We start from the raw sequence: 14,604 nt of genomic DNA on the forward strand, positions 1-14,604 counted from the left end.
TAAACAACAACACTTGTCATATTTAAATAATTTTATATAGGTTAATAAATATGCTGTAGAACCTGAGGTTATTAATTTAAAATACACAGATATGTTCATACGTTGTGACCTACATGCAGTTACCAAATTCTCAAATGGCCAATAATATTTTCCTGTCTTTTATCACCTGCTAACATCAATTTTTAACAGGCGTTTGCAGTCACACCAGACGGAAACAATATAAATTAACGTTCATTTTGTAAATCCCATGTCAGCAATTTATCAAGCCTACAAGGTGGCAATATGTGTAACATTGAATTATTATGTTTTTTGTTTCGTTTTTTTTTCTTTTCACCATATATCTCTTAAGTATATATTTTTAATGATATTTAGCTACTTAGCTACTCATATGATTTATTTTTAGACAACATGTAAAAGTTTTTGCACAATGCCTGTGTTTTCTATTTCAAGTACTAACATGAAAGATATTTTTGAACACGTAAGTCCGAACATTTTACAAAATGCTTATTTTGATGAAGGTACGGTAGAACCTAAACAAATACAGACTAGTTAACCAGCACGGGTGCTGACGTGTGAATTTCTAAATGTCCCTTTCTCTCCTTGTAATATTTTTTATCTAATATCTAGTCGAACATTGAATCAAATCAATTAGTTTGAAAAAAGTTATATTTGATTGTAATCGGAACGTTTTTATTGTTAGTTTGTCTAACTGTTCACCCTTGTTAATTTGATCAAAAGATGAATAAATAAATGAACATAAAAATAAAACTTAGAATAATAATAATAAGGATTCTATCAACATACTCAAAATGATAGAAACTAGAACACTAACATAAGATTCAATAGTGTTTTGAAAAAAAAAATATGGTTATTAATTCGATATTTTATAATTCTTACTAAAGCATATTTTACAACGAATATACGCAATTGAAACACACATTTCTCGGTATTGTTATGTAATTTTCGGACACATAAGACCGTTCATTGCACACCAATGACACCTTCTCGTATATGAATGCCATTTGTGCAATTATGTGCATTAATGTAACAAGTTACTATTTGACTACAGATGGAACAAATATTATAAAGTGCCATCAATTTATAAATAAAGTAGCAATTATTATGAAGTAGCGTGTCGGATTTTCGAAAGTTTTCAAAAAAGCAAAAGTAAATTTAGATTTGTAATAAAATGGTACCAGTTCGTTTGACTGTTGTATTTTATCGCTCCAAGTTCTAAAAGCTAATGGATTAACAACATTTATTTAGTATTTAATAAAAGTTGTTTTGGATTAAAAGGTTTCTAAAAGAGAAAGTTAATTGTGTAAAATTGTGTCTGATAAATATGTCTAAGTCTTATTTTTCCATCGGACGTTTTAACGTTTTATACTTTGTAACTTTAATGAATAAACAGAATAACATACAATTTTACCAATTTAGCAATTGTTTGTCCTGTTGTTTTTTTGTTGTTGTTGTTTTATGTTACCTCACGGTCCGTTTTTAGATTTTGCCTTTGGCAAAAACTGTTTTATATTCTCACTCATATAATTTTGTACAATCATATATTATATTTAATAGCAATTTGATAAATGGCAACCCGATCCCGTTCCTTGATACTGCATTTGCAGGTGGTTACATGTACCATCTTACGTTCTCAAACATGTGATACATAGTAAAGCCTTATGTGTTTTGTCCATTGCAATATAGTTTATTATATAAGCGAAACATTTAGCCAGATAAAAAACAATATATTAAATAACTCGATAAATAACAAACTTATTTCGTACATAAATAACTAAATAAGTAATAAGATAAATAACTAACTGAATCTATATCTTAACTACTTTCTGTTTAACTAACAAAAATGTTTATGTCAGAGAAGAATGTCAGATCAGCACTTTATAATCAAAGACAAAGGCACGCAATATTGCTTTAAAAATGTATTTGTAAACATTAAATCAGAGTCTGACAATTTAGATGACGATTTCCCCCCAATAAATAAATGCTCTGTCTAGACGACACTCATTAGATTTATAAATATGCTTGTGTGTAACTTGTTTGCACTTCCTTGTCGGCCAAAGGCCTGTCTTAAATCAGTTTAACTTCCTCAAAAAATTACAGGGAAGTACTTAATATACCAGGAGAAAGACAAATTAATTTCCAATTTCCAAAACAAGAGTTTGTATTGGTCCTTATATTTTGCATGTTCATCAAGCATCTATAAACATAATTGCCTACCGACTGTGTAGATGTTGTTGTTTGAAATTGAGTCTTTTTACCAAAACACGATAAGCTATTTTAGAAACACATACAACTGCAAGTGTTTCGTTTTTCAAGATTAATAAATTTTAGACTAATAGAAATTATTATGTCATTGTGCTGCAAGCCATGCTTACATTTCTATATGACCTTGCAGCATTAACATATGTAAGTTTACCATATTTATTTACCCCGAGTATTTTATTTACAGATCCTTGTTGTCTATTATATTACTCCTTGTCTGTGGAATTGTTATAAAAGTAAACAAGTAAGATGTTTAAGGTGATATAGTTTTATCGCTTTAAAACATATAGTTGCGTAATATTAAAAAAATATTGATTATTAAGTGTATTCAATTATTTTTCGTATAAATTTATCATTGAAATAAATAATTAAAAAAAGTTAAATTAAATATGTCTAAAGTTCATGAAATATGTCTGCTTAATTTTTTCTAATTATAAAAGAACGATTATAGAATAAAGTCGAAATATTTAATTGCATTCCCCCATCATTCCATTGTCATTTCCTGCCTTATCACATATTGTTAACTATATCATATTACTCCCGCATGACTCCCGGATTATGAAGTACATTATCCATTTAATTGGTTAACACACACATTTTTGATGTTTGCACTTATATCAAATGCTGTATCTTTCTATTGTGTTAGTGGCCCTTATCATGCGACATGTGATCTGTTATTATATTAAAGTAAGAACGTGGTCGCCCAAGGTTAGAAAACTGCAGCAAGTTTAGAAGTGAAACTTATCAAAATTTATTTCTGAAAGAATCTAAGATGAATTTGCGAAGCAATATGCAGAGAAACATAAACGAAATGAAAACTTGAATGTTGTTCTCCCTTATCATTTTGATGTTCACCAAACTTTATGTGTTACTCAAATAGAGCGGTTTACGTGTGAGCCAACTAATATGCATATGTGCAAATTACGATTTATTCCGAAAACGTGTTATCAAGGCAACTTATGTGTCCGATTCTAAAAGCACATAAAACTAAACTCATTTCCATTGGCTGTTAACGTAAATATATATATTTGTTAGGGAAAACCTTAAGGTTGGTTTATATTGTGCCATATGATTATAAACAGTGCATTAGGGTATACATTTTATATTTTGAATTTAATGGCATATGTTGTTTTGATCTTAAAGTTGACCTGTAGTTACTGAATCACTTTATCTAGAGTATGCATTTCGACAATTATTTTAATACATAATGATAAAACGCATGTTAAAAACCCACAATAAATACTCTTTTTTAATATTCATGTTTGACTGGCAGGTATTTTTTCAAACAGCATTATCTAACCAAAATAAGCCTCTGTAATATCGTTTTAAAACATGAAACATTCTCAAATTATTTTACATAATTATGTAGTCACATTTGTAATTTGTAAATCTTTCTTTGTTTATTTTACCTTTAGAGTTTAGTTTAATTGAACAAAACAGAACAAAAATTGTACCACGATCTGTACAAAGTACATCATCTGCCATGCATTATATTCACATGTATTATAGCTGAACACGACCTGCATATCATATTTTTCTTATACAAATGTTTCTGAAATATAGTGTGTACTCTTCTTTTAAATTATGTATATTAAATTTAAATATTAACAATATTATCAAACTGCAAGGGAACTACAGAATACTTTACACTTGCCTTATTTTCAACATCAAATACATTAAAAATGATATCACATTGACTGGACTTGAACAACTTAAGCGTTTTATATGAATAAATTACAATGTCTGTAGAATAAAGTCAATATTTTCTTGAATTGTACAGTATTTTTAATCGACTTTAAAATTTCTAGGACAATAAGTGAACGCTTCAAAGACTTATGAGTTTAAATAAACACATTTGACCTTCACAAAATATATTATTTTACCCCACAAACAAATAAATATGTCGTAACCTGACGGAAGTAAGTTTCCCAAAAGGCCTATTACTCCTTTCCATTTTCTGTTCTAATCAATTTATCCCAGGTGCCCGGGTTTTCACCGGGACAAAAGGGCTTTAAATTTGAATTTTAACCTTGTAAAAATCTTTTTCACAATTTTTATTTGAAAATTGAAAAACAAGAACAAAAGTTTTGTCTTTTAAATAAAATTTTTTCGGTGCCCTTTTGCAAAAAACAAGGGAAAAACCGCTTTTTTTCAAACGATTTCACTAGAAAATTTTACAAAAATACAAAACTTTCCCTTTTGTATTACAGCCCTTTTTAAGAAAATTTGACTTTTTGAATTTAAAAAATTTAACTTTAGGGAAAACTAAAAATTAAACAAAAACCAAATTTTACATTTTTTTATTTTTTTTCCCTGTAATTTTTTTTTGCTTCGAACCTTTTAAAATGTTAGTAAAAAAAATTTTGGTTTTAAATGTTTGATTAGGTTATTTTTTTCCCCATTTTTTTCCCCACAAAAAAATTTTACCAAAAATTTTTTCCTTTCTTTTTTTTTTAATTTGTTAAATTTTTTAAAAAAGTTTGATTATTTTGTAGGCTTGGATAAATTTCCCCCGTAACCGATTCACAACCAAAAACTAATTTATTCTTTAAATTTTCTTATTTCCTTTTTGGGTTGAAAAGGCTACCCAAATTAAAACCCCTCTTTTTAAGCGCAATTTTTTTTCAAAACCACTTGAAAAAGGAATAAAAACATTGTTTTGGCATTTTTTTAAACCCAAAGAAACCCGCCCTTTAGTTAAATTTTAAAATAGAGATTTTTTTGAATGATTTTTAAGTTCAATACAAATTTATTCCACGATTTGAAATAAAATTAAATTTTATGCGGGGCCTCTGGCGAGCAAAAATTTTTTTTATTCAACGGGGGCCAAAAATTTCGTAATGACTTAAAAATTTAATATTTTTATTTATCACATACCCAAAATAAGACCGTTTAAAGCGAAATAAGAGTCATTTTCATTAACGCGCCTATAGTATAACGCTAACATTCAGCGCGTCTTTACACTACGTTTGTATAACGCTATTGACGTCACGTCAAAATATATGCAAGGCCGTGCAATACCATTTTTACGGAGTCGCAAAATCGGCACGGGTGTGTGATAAACTTGGTTAACAATATTGTATGAATTTGTAAACCAAAAACATGTGGTCTTAACATTCGAATGGAATATCACAATCATATTATTTTTCTAAGAAAACTAATACACAGATGTGCCGAAAACAGACGTTTTCTATTGAAAGAAATATGATACAACAGGTTGCAAGGACAGTTCTTGCTCAAATTAACCAAGCTTTTATAAATAAATAGAAGGGAAATCAAAACAGAATAAAGTCACATAAAACCCCGTTGAAAGGCAACTTGCAGGACACAGTACATACCAAAAACATGTGAAGCACAAATAACATACACTGATTATTATATTACATCATTTCATACTTCACTATTTTATTTCCCATGACCACAAATGTGAGCTTTACGTTTATTTATTGATCTATTTCTATTATGTGGTGGAAATCAATCAGTAGTAGTTAAGGATGATAAATTTGCTGATTTCCAGTTCAATTTGGACCACTCGGTGGTAAATGTCAGCCAATTCATGATACAAATACAAATTAAATCTAGAAACTAAATCTAAAACAAATAATGTTTTCCTGTCTTTTATCACCTGCTAGCATCAATTTTTATCAGGCGTTTGCAGTCGCACTTGACGAAAACAATATAAATTAACGTTCATTTTGTAAATCCCATGTCAGCAATTTCTCTGGCCTAGAAGATGGCAATATGTCTTACGATGAATTGTTATGTTTTTTGTTTCATTGTTTTTCCATATCCCATATATCTGTAAAGCATATACTCGTATTTGTTCTTGATATTTAGCTACTTATCTACTCATATGATTTATTTTAGACAACATGTAAAAGTTTTTTCACAATGCCTGTGTTTTCTATTTCAAGTACTATAAAAAAAGATAGTTTTGTACACGTAAGTCCGAACATTTTACAAAATATTTTTTTCTGATGAAGGTTCGATAGAACCTAAACAAATACAGACTAGTTAACCAGCACGGGTGATGACGTATGTATTTCTTAATGTTTCTTCCTCTCTCTCTCCGTAATATTTATTTATCTTATATCTAGTTGAACATTGAGTCAAATCATTTAGTCGGAAATAAGTTATATTTGATTGAAATCGGAACGTTTGTATTGTAAGTATGTCTAACTGTTTACCCTCGTGAAATTGAACAAAAGATAAATAAATAATGAATATAAGAAAAAAAACTAATAATAATTATAATAATAATAATGACAATAATAATGACAATAATAATGACAATAATAATGACAATAATAATAATAATAATGAAACAGAAGAAAAAGAAATAAGTTCAACCATTATGATAACTTTATCATTTTAGGCTTCTAATTGATTTATTTGCATTTGAATTTGAAAACGATTCTTTCAACATACCCACATTTATCAACAAATAAACTCAATTGAAACACACATTTCTCGGTATTGTTATGTAATTTCAGACATATAAGACCGTTCATTGCACACCAATGACACCTTCTCGAATTTAAATGCCATTTGTGCAATTGTTTGTATTATTGTAACAAGTTACTCTTTGACTACAAACAGAACAAACATTATAAAATGCCATCAAATATAAATATAGTAGCAATTATCATGAAGTGGCGTGTCGGTTTTTCGAAAATTTTCAAAAAAGCAAAAGTAAATTTAGATTTGTAATAAAATGGTACCAGTTCGTTTGACTGTTGTATTTTATCGCTCCAAGTTCTAAAAGCTAATGGATTAATAACATTTATTTAGTATTTAACAAAAGTTGTTTTGGATTAAATGGTTTCGTGAGGGATGTTGCACTTATTCATTATCCCTCATGTACAGACTCAATCAAACCGAGTCTGCAATTCTTATGTTATTTTGTTGTGATTAATGCTTCCGAGGGATCACTTTGTTTCCAGAAATTTCTAAAAGAGAAAGTTAATTGTGTAAAATTGTGTCTGATAAATATGTCTAAGTCTTATTTTTCCATCGGACGTTTTAACATTTTATACTTTGTAACTTTAATGAATAAACAGAATAACCGTACTCTGACAAAAACATTACTTGTTAATTCACATACAATTTTACCAATTTAGCAATTGTTTTTGCTGTTGTTTTTTTGTTGTTGTTGTTTTTTGGTTACCTCACAGTCCGTTTTTAGATTTTGCCTTTGGCAAAAACTGTTTTATATTCTCACTCATATAATTTTGTACAATCATATATTATATTTAATAGCAATTTGATAAATGGCAACCCGATCCCGTTCCTTGATACTGCATTTGCAGGTGGTTACATATACCATCTTACGTTCTCAAACATGTGATACAAAGTAAAGCCTTATGTGTTTTGTCCATTGCAATATAGTTTATTATATAAGCGAAACATTTTGCCAGATAAAAAACAATATAATAAAAAACTCGATAAATAACAAACCTATTTAATACATAAATAACTAAATAAGTAATAAGATAAATAACTAACTGAATCTTTATCTTTACTAGTTTCTGTTAAACTAACAAATATGTTTATGTCAGATCAGCACTTTATAAGCAAAGACAAAGGCACGCAATATTGCTTTAAAACAATGTATTTGTAAACATTAAATCAGAGTCTGACAATTTAGATGACGATTTTCTCCAAATAAATAAATGCTCTGTCTAGACGACACTCATTAGATTTATAAATATGCTTGTGTGTAACTTGTTTGCACTTCCTTGTCGGCCAAAGGCCTGTCTTAAATCAGTTTAACTTCCTCAAAAATTACAGGAAGTACTTAATATACCAGGAGAAAGACAAATTAATTTCCAATTTCCAAAACAAGAGTTTTGTATTGGTCCTTATATTTTGCATGTTCATCAAGCATCTATAAACATAATTGCCTACCGACTGTGTAGATGTTGTTGTTTGAAAATGAGTTTATTTACCAAAACACGATAAGCTCTTTCAGAAACACATACAACTGCAAGTGTTTCGTTTTTTCAAGATTAATAAATTTTAGACTAACAGAAATCATTATGTTATTGTACTGCAAGCTATGCTTACATTTCTATATGACCTTGCAGCATTAACATTTGTAAGTTTACCAGTTTTAATTCTACCCCGAGTATTTTATTTACAGATCCTTGTTGTCTATTATATTACTCCTTGTCTGTGGAATTGTTATAAAAGTAAACAAGTAAGATGTTTAAGGAGATCTAGTTGTATCGCTTTAAAACATATAGGTGCGTAATATTAAAAAAATATTGATTATTTAGTGTATTCAATTATTTTTCGTATAAATTTATCATTCTAATAAATAATTAAAAAAAGTTAAATTAAAGATGTCTAAAGTTCATGAAATATGTCTGCTTAATTTTTTCTAATTATAAAAGAACGATTATAGAATAAGGTCGAAATATTTAATTGCATTCCCCCATCATTCCATTGTCATTTCCTGCCTTATCACATATTGTTAACCATATCATATTCCTCCCGCATGACTACCGGATTTTGAAGTTCATTGTCCATCTAATTGGTTAACACACACATTTTTGATGTTTGCACTTATATCAAATGCTGTATTTTTCTATTGTGTTAGAGGCCCTTATCATGCGACATGTGATCTGTTATTACATTAAAGTATGAGTAAAGCCCAAGGTTAGAAAACTGCAGCAAGTTTTCAAAATTTATTTCTGAAAGAATCTAAGATGGATTTGCGAAGCAATATGCAGAGAAACATAAACGAAATGAAAACTTGAATGTTGTTCTCCCTTATCATTTTGATGTTCACCAAACTTTATGTGTTACTCAAATAGAGCGGTTTACGTGTGCGCCCACTAATATGCATATGTGCAAATTACGATTAATTCCGAAAACGTGCTATCAAGGCAACGTATATGTCCAATTCTAAAAGCACATAAAACTAAACCCAGTTCCATTTGCTGTTAACGTAAATATATATATATGTTAGGGAAAACCTTAAGCTTGGTTTATATTGTGCCATATAATTATAAACAGTGCATTAGGGTATACATGTTATGTTTTGAATTTAATGGCATATGTTGTTTTGATCTTAAAGTTGATCTGTAGTTACTGTATCACTTTATCTAGAGTATGCATTTCGACAATTAATTTGATACATATTATAAAACGCATGTTAAAAACCCAAAATAAATACTCTTTTTTAATATTCATGTTTGACTGGCAGGTATTTTCTCAAACAGCATTATCTAACCAAAATTAGCCTCTGTAATATCGTTTTAAAACATGAAACATTCTCAAATTATTTTACATATGTAGTCACATTTGTAATTTGTAAATATTTCTTTGTTTATTTTATCTTAAGAGTTCAGTTTAATTGAACTAAACAGAACAAAAATTGTACCACGATCTGTACCAAGTACATCATCTGCCATGCATTATATTCACATGTATAATAGCTGAACACGACCTGCATATTACATTTTGCTTATACAAATGTTTCTGAAATATAGTGTGTACTCTTCTTTTTTAATTTTGTATATTAAATTTAAATATCAATATTATCAAACTGCAAGGGAACTACAGAATACTTTACACTTGCCTTATTTTCAACATCAAATACATTAAAAATGATATCACATTGACTGGACTTGAACAATATAAGCGTTTTATATGAATAAATTACTATGTCTGTAAAATAAAGTTTTCTTGAATTGTACAGTATTCTAAATTGACCTTAAAAATTCTAGGACAATAAGTGAACGCTGCAAAAACTCATTATTTTAAATAAACACATTTGACCTTCACATTCCATTTTCTGTTATAATCAATTTATCCCAGGTGCCCGTTGTCACAGCTGACAGAAGCGATAAATGAAGTGAACTTTGTATAAATTACTCTTGTCAGCAATATTTATGAAACTTGAAAAAGTGGCAATGAACGAAACAGCTGTCATTTAAAAATAGATTTATCGTGTGCGCCTTTTGCAGTAAACGAAGGAAACGCATATTCAAAGCGATGCACTAGCAATCTACAAATAATACACAGCTTTCCTTTGTATTATCATGTCTGTTTTAAGACAATTGACTTATTGATTAAACAATTAACTAATTACGGATACTAATACTTAACATAACAGCCTATATACATTTATATATTTGTCCTGTAAGTTTATTTGCTTCGATACCTTATGTTGTAAACAATAAATGAATGTTTGATAGTGTTACGTTTTTACATTTGTTTACACAACAATTGTTACAGATTTTCCGTTTTCTATTTTTGTAATGTCAATTTTGAATTTTTGATATTTTGTACGGACTTGGATAAATGCACGTACGATTCACAGTCTAAAAAACTATATTATTCCTTTAAATTTACTCCTTTTGTTGAAAGCGTACCAATTACACCTGTTAGAGCGCAATTATTTTCAGAAACCACTTGAAATGGAATAAAAAGCAGTGCTTGGCATTTATTTAACAAAGTAACGCCCTAGTTAATTAAACTCGGTTAACGGTTAACAATATTGTATGAATTTGTAAACCAAAAACATGTGGTCTTAACATTCGAATGGAATATCACAATCATATTATTTTTCTAAGAAAACTAATACACAGATGTGCCGAAAACAGACGTTTTCTATTGAAAGAAATATGATACAACAGGTTGCAAGGACAGTTCTTGCTCAAATAACCAAGCTTTTATAAAATAAATAGAAGGGAAATCAAAACAGAAAAAGTCAATAAAACCCCGTTGAAAGGCATAACTTGCAGGACACAGTACATACCAAAAACATGTGAAGCACAAATAACATACACTGATTATTATATTACATCATTTCATACTTCACTATTTTATTTCCCATGACCACAAATGTGAGCTTTACGTTTATTTATTGATCTATTTCTATTATGTGGTGGAAATCAATCAGTAGAAGTTAAGGATGATAAATTTGCTGATTTCCAGTCCAATTTGGACCACTCGGTGGTAAATGTCAGCCAATTCATGATACAAATACAAATTAAATCTAGAAACTAAATCTACAACAAAGCGTCGACTATGATTGAATATCTATAATTAAATAAATTAAAGTATTTATATATTTATTCTGTATTTATCTTTTTCTAAATGGGAATGGCTCGAAAGTGTCACACTGGACACATTGAATGTATGAATACATACAGTGTTAGAATTTGAAATATGTTTAAGCCAGTAGGCAGCGCTGACGGGGGCGTCGATTACATTACGTCTATGTGTTTCTCTTTTAGAGCATGGTATTTTACATTTACATTAATATGCTTTATTCTGAAAAAGGGGAAAGAAACACAATGAGTGGTAGGGATATTTTGAGTTCGTCATTTCTAATAAAAAAGAATGATACTCTGCAAGATAAATCTCTTTCTATCAATCTAATATGTCACGTCAGAGTAAATTAAAGGTCGAGACAGATATTATATATTTCTCTTAGAGTTCCTTATCAGATATATAACACTTTCTTTATGTATACGATATATATTTAGTGTAGTTAAGTGTTAGCTAATGTGATAATTAGATGCGACACATATGCGTGGTTCATAATCAGAAATAGGTAATGGCAACCCGTGAACGATTAAATATCAAAGCTCTGAGAAAATTAAAAGAACCTTTCACAGAACAATGAAAAATCGTCCTGGAAATATTGAACATTTTATAATCATTAAACCGGAGCAACTTAATTAACTGTTATATCAATAATCATTTTACTGCCTCTTCTTATATATTTATTAATTTGTTTTATTGTCTGGAAGTTGATGATCATTTTCTTTCATAGATTGAACAATATTACACATCTTTTGATCATTATAATTTACTTGACATTGGTACCATGCTGGATTTATAAATGGAATTGACAGATGAGACAAACTAGAACACCAAAATTGCTTGTTTCCATGTATTAAGTACATTGTTGTTAAAAGAGAGACTAAACATACATTGTGAGTATAACAGAATGAAAATATATCTAAACAAAAACGAGAATAGATATTAATAATGCAAAGGCAACGTTCGCAGGACGCAGTCCCCAACACATCCAAGCCACCATAGCATGGCACACAGAAGGCACCAAACCAAAACCATAAGTGGACATAAGGGTGGCGAAAGGTGGAGTGTGAAAGAATAAAAACTTATATTCAGGATATTAAGCTGGGTAACAAAAAGCTGTCACTTTAGATAAATTTAGAAATATAGTTGTCACATAAAACTCAACAGAAAGGAACACACAAAACACAAATCAATTTGTTGAAAATACAGAATGTTTATCTTGGGATATAATTATTATAATACATGATTGCAAACATATTTATGATGTGCAAATGTGCTGCACCTAACGTTAATATGACAATATTTCATAAAACATTATTTCAAGTTTATAGGTTGTAGGCGGAAATATTATTGACACTAGGGGAAAACAGATGCTTCGTTAATTTTGCAAATAAAATGAATCTGCAGAAATAATTGTTATACGTGGGCATCATTATTTATAATTACAAACTTCACCGCCAGTGCCATTTATACTTTACAAAATCTGGAAATGTACTTACAAATTCGTTTTGTCGTATAAAAAAAAACTTTGATTGTAAGATTGAAAGGTCTGCACAAGAACAATTATTAAAAAGATGTCAATGGAAAGGACTGTTTCATTCCGACGTTATTTAGATGAGTACATTAGTATTGCTACAAAGCTACGATAAATATTGTTAACGGCGTACCATCCCCATATATGATCTGATATCTAAAACAAAAATGGCAACGAATATAAAAGCAATATTTGAGAAATTGACAAACGTATTAAAATATTGGGTTTTCGAAAAGGATGATAAGATAAGTTATATTCATGTATTATATTTGTAAATATGTGTCTTCGACTATATCTTTTTCCATCGCTTAATCCATCGCTTAATGTACTAAATTCATAATTTGCTTGGTATTGATTTTTTATTTAATAAATCTAATATCAATTAAAGGATTCAAATAAGAGCATACAATTGAGATTGTCTAAGTATGCCAAGCGTCAAATAAAAACATAGCTATTGTTCAATGGTTTCGGACTATAAGTGAAGGTTATGTAGACAATCATTATTAGTTTATCGTTTATAATTAATAACGCCTCTTTAAGGCTTATGATGCTTAATGTCGTTGAGATTATTTCTAAATAAAGAAAATAAGAATATCTAAAGAAAGCCCAACACAGCAATATCGAAAATGTTGCAGGCTCGGTTTTATTGAGCCCGATCATAGAAGGTACTGTCAAGTGCAACATCCTTCCACGCCCCCTAGCACCGGCTTAAGTAGTATTCAACATTTAACATGAACTGATATAATTTGGAATTTTGAAACATCCGCAGATGCGTTCATTTGGCGGTTATCTTGGAACCTTCAATGTGACAAGTAAGTGCCATTCCATGAAGAAAACTGGCATGTTGTCTCTAAGTAAAAACATGCGTGTGCACTAAACGAGAAAACAAGGCCGGAACTATATCACAATTATATCTTATACGGCGTTTTTTTCAAAGATATGACAACAGATAAAAGCAGTATCTTTAGAGACAAGTTGATGTATGTCAAACTTTGAATCTTTCTGAAGTATAAAAATTCTGGAAACAAAGTGATCCCTCGGAAGCATTAATCACAACAAAATTACAAGAGAATTGCAGACTCGGTTTGATTGAGTCTGTACATGAGGGATAATGGAAATGTGCAACATCCCTCACGCCCCCTAGCACCGGCTTGAGCGGTACTCAATTCTCAACACTTAATAGTGCTGGCATCAATGATCCCGAAGGACCAGAAATATAACAACACTGAAGTGAAGTACGGGGCAACTTTTTACAGCTGCCACACAGCACTTGACACCTGCTGTTGTAAGTCTAGATGTAAAATGGTATGGAATATTTTCAGACTGTTTTTATCAAAACTTTGCACATGACATCAATATAGATCAAACATAAACCAAAACGTAAGGTATTTTTTCTGCACACAAATATTAAAAACGGACAATGTCGTCAAAAAAATGTGTTCTTTTCTTGCTTATTATCTGTTCAACTCAGTGAATGTTTCATATAATATTGCGAAAAATCGCATACATTATCCGAATTCTCAAATATAGGTCTAGTTTGTTGAAAAAAGAACATAATAAATTCAATTACAATACTAATGTTGACAGTGACAACTTATTATTTATACATGATTAGAATAGAAAGTGTTTATTGCGGAAAGCTCAACACTTGAATAGATTCAAATAATAACTATAAATCAATTTGAATTTTAATATTTCAATGATTTAGACATTGGCATAAAAGCTTTCAT

Source organism: Ruditapes philippinarum, unplaced genomic scaffold (assembly GCF_026571515.1).
Source record: "Ruditapes philippinarum isolate M1 unplaced genomic scaffold, ASM2657151v2 ctg1037_1_1_1_1, whole genome shotgun sequence".
In the NCBI taxonomy this organism is placed as follows: Eukaryota; Metazoa; Mollusca; class Bivalvia; order Venerida; family Veneridae; genus Ruditapes; species Ruditapes philippinarum.